Here is a 6,003-nt window from a genome sequence, read left to right as displayed (position 1 = left end):
ATAACACATTCATTTGTGGACATAGATTGCTTTAAACTCTGGGAGGATATTATTGGGTTTAATGTTTGTTGGGTAAGTGTTTTTTTGGGAACCAGTGCCTGTTAAACAAGTCAACATCAATCTGTGATTTTCTGGTCTTGCACACTAAATGGGTATTAAATAGGTTGTCACAGAGCTTCACAGTTGAACACACAGTGCAGTTGATTACAGTACCTCTATGTGATTATTGGCCATGTTACTGATCATTGTGGTCATTGCACAAAAGGCATGAGTTCCTTATTGTGCATACGATTCAACACAATCTATTTCAGACTAACAAGTTATTGAACTATAGCATTTGGAGCGTAAGGTTAGGCATAAGGTGCTTTGATGAGTAAGAACTGGGTATTGTTTTTGGTTAGAGTATGGGTTGACATAGGCCTTTTGGGTAAGTTAAAAGTTTAACTCTCATTTTTAAGGACTTAGGTAAAGAGTGGTAATTCATTGGTGATTGTTTTCTGTAACAGAGAAAGATTCCAGCAGTAGATTGTTATTTGGCTAAATACAAAACTGTTGCATGCACTTACAAGGTCAGTCTATAAAATAATGAGACCAATATAAAACTCACTTTTATTTATTTGACAATTCTAATTTTGTCTCCTTCAATATTCTCTCAATTCACAATTAATCACTGATGCCACGTTGTTTTCCACTAGTGGAATGCTTGGAACAGATCAGTTTCTTTCAGCTGTTTCAAGATATCAGCTGTTTTATATCTTTACTGCATCCATTGACTCAAGTGTGTTCCTTTAAACGCTAACTTCAATGTAGGAAAAGTCACAAGGTGGCAAATCTGGTGAATTTGGAGGATGTTTCATTGTACTGGGTCTGTTGGGCAAAAACAGTTGTAAGTGCTGTGTGAGAAAAAGCATTGTCCTAAAGAAGAATGAAACCCACATATCTGGCTGTCTTTTGACAATTTCTCTTCGTCAAAACTTACTTATAAAAATGTTGGTTCAATGCTGTGCCTTCTAGAACCCATTCTCCCAAAATTACACCCTGCATATCAAAAAACATGATGAGTATGGTTTTGAATGTGGATATGTGGATTTGCTTTGACACGCTTTTTTGTGCTTTTTTGGTGATGAAGGTGTTTTATTATAATTATATTGGAAGATCCAGGTTTCCTCACAAGTGATGACCTCAAGTTACTTAAAAATATCAGCGCAAAATTACTTGCGGCACTCTTTTTTTTCTGGTATGAAATTTTACTAATAATTTAAAATTGATGCGATACTCAACATTACATGAGGGGAAAGGCAACTGCAATAAACGGGGACTGACAACAAATCAAATGGCAGAGAGTGTCGTCTTTTTTCATGCATGTTTGGACAAGTTTAAATATTCATGGCAAGTGCTCATAATCAGTTCTCACTGTTTTGTTTTAGAGTTAGAAACACAGGCGTGGTATTTAACAGACAGATCTCGTAGTGTAGGACTGACCTCAAACTACCCTGCTTGATCTGGAATACAACTTACATGCTAAACACCCAGATCTGTCTACACATGGTATGCTTCTGGAAAACATAAAAGTTTGTATGACTCAAACAAACAATCTAAATGCTAATTAGTTTTAGTTTTTTTTACCATGGCATTTGTCTTTTGTAGATTACTGCACACAAGCAAAATCCATCTTAATGATCTTAATGCCCTTATCCTTATTTTCCAACTGTAGTTTTATATTGCAGACCATGGTATTCGATCATTCTAATATCATCTGCTCTCTAAGCTCACTGTAGCCTGGCCTACACACATTGGCACTTGAAAAGAATGTTTTCCAACACATGTACCGTATGCGCTCAAATATAAACAGACCTCCTTCATGTCTCTTGTATTCAATGATAACTTTACCCTCTACTGATGTGACCCAAGTAGAAACTGGGTGTAAGGAACTTACCCGTCCTGCGAGCCTGCGGTGTCCCTGGGGATCCCAGCCACAGAGGGAGACGCCGCTGTACCAGGCAGCATGGCCGAGGCTGCTGCTCTACTCGCAGCTTGTCTCTCTCTGCAGGCGGAGGGATCCGTCCTGGCCAAACTACTGTTCAGCCAGGCAGAATCCCTTGCATCCCTTCAGATGTGATTACTGAATCTCCTGCTCTCAGCACTCCTTTGCATGTGCAAAGTAGTGCACGTCCTAGGGGTGCTGTGGGAAGAGGTGCGCGTACTACAATGCGTCCCTCTTGTACCCCCCGAGGGCGTGGCACTCGGCTGCCTCGCCCCGGGGCGGGACATAGTTAGTTTGAATTCCCTGCGGCCAATCGGCGGCAGGGGATTCAGTTAGTCTCCTAACAGACTGCGCCAGGTGGCGCAAGGCTATTGGTAACTCTGGCCATTTAAGGAGAGCTTGTCCTGTACACCATTGCCCGCTATAAGCCTCTGTTAACACAGTGTGCTTGGGTGCGTCCTTGTGTTGGTTTAAAGTTGATCTGCTTTGTCATCTCCATAGTGACCTGGTCTTAAACTGACTCTGCTTGAACTCTGCCAGCCCTGACCTCGGATTGTTACTGACCATTCTGCCTGCTGCTTGCCCTGACCTTGGATTGTTCTTGACCTGTACTTGCCTTACCCTCTTGTACTTCGCTTGTTTGGACTTAACCCTTGCTGTGCTGTATGATTTTGAATAAAGCCTGATTAAAGGATATCTGGAGTTGGTTGTGGTTTGTGTGCCCAGGTGCATTACACTGGGATTCTTTTTCTAATAGCATTTTGAGGGAAACAAATTGAGGCTTATAATTGAGTATTTATGGTATATGCGATTAGAAGTGGCAGTCCTGCCTTGGTACCCCTTATCAGAAGCTTGGTGAATTTAATTTCAAAATGTGCTATAATATTCAGATTTAGGTCAGCTGTGTTGGTTTTATCATTTTAGCAAAATGATGATTATAAGTAGGAAAAAATTGAAGAGGTCTGCAAGTCATTCAGTAACTTGAACCCCTTGTTCCCATTTCACTTTGATGTTGCCATTTTTAATATGATCTACTATGCTTCCTTATTAGGAAACCCTCAAGTAAAGGTGTTTTAGTTACTTAATAGGCAACCATATAACCCCTTGCAGCAATAAAAACTGACTTCTGCCATATGACCACAAGGGATGCATAGGAGGCAGGGAGCCTGCTCTCTATATTTCTAAAAGTGACCTGATAGGTGGTACTTTTGCTCATCATGTGGTTTTGTTTCCTCAATAGCATCAGCAACTGATTATTGGTACTTTTTGGCTCCAGTTGCCTTTAAAACTCTATCTGTCTGGAGCAGGAAACCAGTCAGTATGTTATTTGGTAATTTTGAGTTACGGTATATATTTAGAATAAATATTTTATAATGAAATTTTAAATGATCATTTGTAAGGATAGATTACTATATATTCTTGTTACTAATTATTTATAGAACTGAAACAAATGCAATCTTAAAGCATACTTTTCCTTCAAATCTTGGCTTAATGCATATCTAAATATCTTGAGCTTCTTTCCCTCTACACAACACCATTATCCTCAGTCCATTATCTCTTGTTCCCATACAGTAACATCCTCAGATATGAAACTAATAATAAAAGCGTCTTTTCTATCCTTTAATGCTTCTCTATAATCCCACCAAATGAAAGTTGACTAATCTTTCCTAAGAGCTGTCAGACAACGGGAAACAAACTTATTTCTCTACAAAATGTTTGTATAAGTATTTTAGATAATTAATGATCCAGCTCAAATCTTTTTTTCCCTTTTACAAATTATCCTTGTTACAGAATTTGTATTTAGGTCACAAGTAGATGTCATTGTTACACTCTCTGCCTTCTTTTTCCCTTGGGCATTACTAAATATGTATGAGAGTTTCGGCATTATTTTTACTAGAAGAGTAGAAGCAAAACAATTGGTCAAGTCGCGTCTTGTCTGTCAAAAATCACCTTCAGTAAAATCTTGTTTGTAATTTATATGCAATTTATGCATAGGGAAGATTAACATGCTCTGACAATCAGTTGTTTTGCTTTCAGCCATCTTTCCTTTTCACCACCTGCTGTATCTTCCTTCTGCTTTAATCGCACTGTTGACAGTTCCTAGCAGTAAAGATTACAATTATTCAGTGTGACAGGCAAAATACTAAATTAAAAAGCAATCAAATTGGCTTCATTTTTGTATTATATGGCGTTGACTTCAAAGCCAAAAATATGTTTTCAAAGATTTTCTTCATTAGCAAAACACAGCTTCATTTCATGGAACAACGATCAAGCAAAACACCCTAAAAGAACCCTCATTTTTAGCAACTATCAGCAAATTCTTACTAACTATGTATTGACAAAATAGTAGATACTTTACTTTGGCCTATGGCATAAATTACAAACAATTGCATTAAAATAGGTGCTTGGAGTGATTGCCTCTAAACATGAGCTCTTGTTAAGATGACTTACCGGATAAAACTAATTATCTTCAGATTACCTTATGCAATGCTCAGCTGTTGTATAAATTATCCATTGTGAAATAACTCTTACTCAGATCTTGCATTAAAAAATGTTATACCAAAACAAAATAACAAACTGACTAAATAAACTATTTGTATTGCTCACAGCAACCCGACGTCCTTCTCATCTGAGCCATAAATCTAAAAGAGAGTTTCTGGTTTCTGTGGGTACAACAAACATATCTTCCTTTCCTATCTTACATATACTTCAATTGTATCTAGAGCCTTTTTTTAACTTTACTGAATATAGTGTTAGGATATATGATATGTATTTATTATTATTAGGAAGTTCTTGAGTAATTGCATTCCACCCTTATGGTGAAGCACACCTAAACCAAAAAAATGAAATATTTTGAAGCTAACTAGGTGATAGATATGGCAAATTCATCCATTATTTTGCTTCAGGCTTTTTTTACTTTATTTTCACCTTGTGATTTCACCAGTAACAAACCAGTAGGATGATAATGCTTACTTGCTGTTCTGTATCAGGACCAAAGAAAGGTTAAAATTAAGGAGCCGTGTTCCTCCCCTATTCTCTATAACACAAGGACACGTGGTTCTGTGGTATGCATGGCTTGCTGACAACATTGTAATTAAAAAACATTCAACACAGGTTTAGAGTACAGAAAGTTTTCAGATCACAAGATTCTGGCCAGATAATTTTTTTTTACCTTCAAGGTAATATATCTAAATGCATTTAGTTGTATATTTAAAAAAAGCAAACGGACAAAGAACCATTTATTGTTGTAACTAACTAACATACATAATGTAACTAGCAGACAACCCCCCCCCCCCACACACACACACACACACACAGCTATCGACTTATTTTAACATGAGATCCTTCCCCAATATTTATCCACTACAGGCCAACATTTTCCACTGAGCTGGCCATGCAGTGAATTCCCATAGAGTAGAAAAAAGGGTCATTTGACTGTGTCTAGTCTTGAAGTATGGTATATGGAAGAATAATGCACAGACTTGTTCAGTATTGAAGACGCGCTCAGAAGGTAAATTCTAGAACATTCCAGGTCTATCTTGCTTTTGTAGGCAAGCACCCGGGCCCCTTTATACATGTATGAAAAACTACACTAGTCAACCTTCCCTATACTCTAACTAAAACTAACCTGAAAAATGCCAAGAAGGGTGGTAGAAGGGTGGTAGTTTTTGTTTTTTTTCTGGAAGAGTAAAATTGCCTTTTAATCTCCCTAGTGGTAACCCTGAGTGTGACTCAGGGTAGAAAAAAGTTGCTGAAAGCAGTAACCTGAGTCACACTCGGGACAGGTAAACCTATGGGAAGGTTAGTAAATACAGAGCTTACTTGATCCACCGGCGTCTCGCCTCATCTATCGTCGCGATCCCTGTCTTCTTTCTTCGGTGTCTTCTGCACATGATGAGACACCGGGGGAGTTCCTGGTGACGTTGGTGCGTGTGTACGTTGCCGGCGGGGCGGGAAATTCAAAATCTATTTGTATTGCATTCAATACAAAGATACATTGAATGCAATACATTGGATTT

General features: G+C 38.2%; 1 long non-coding RNA gene across 1 annotated transcript in view; it reads right to left on the bottom strand.

Annotated features, from left to right (window-relative positions):
- Window positions 1–603: 603 nt before the first annotated feature.
- LOC140331988 (uncharacterized) overlaps window positions 604–6,003 on the bottom strand; it is a 47,499-nt gene continuing 42,099 nt past the window's right edge. Inside the window, exons 2-3 of the long non-coding RNA XR_011921004.1 lie at window positions 3,935–4,084; window positions 604–867 (exon numbers count right to left, since the gene is read on the bottom strand). This is a non-coding gene — a long non-coding RNA (uncharacterized lncRNA). The remainder of the gene's footprint in view (window positions 868–3,934; window positions 4,085–6,003) is intronic.

Source organism: Pyxicephalus adspersus, chromosome 5, assembly GCF_032062135.1.
Source record: "Pyxicephalus adspersus chromosome 5, UCB_Pads_2.0, whole genome shotgun sequence".
Lineage (NCBI taxonomy): Eukaryota > Metazoa > Chordata > Amphibia > Anura > Pyxicephalidae > Pyxicephalus > Pyxicephalus adspersus.
This window is presented reverse-complemented; position numbering and strand designations above follow the sequence as displayed.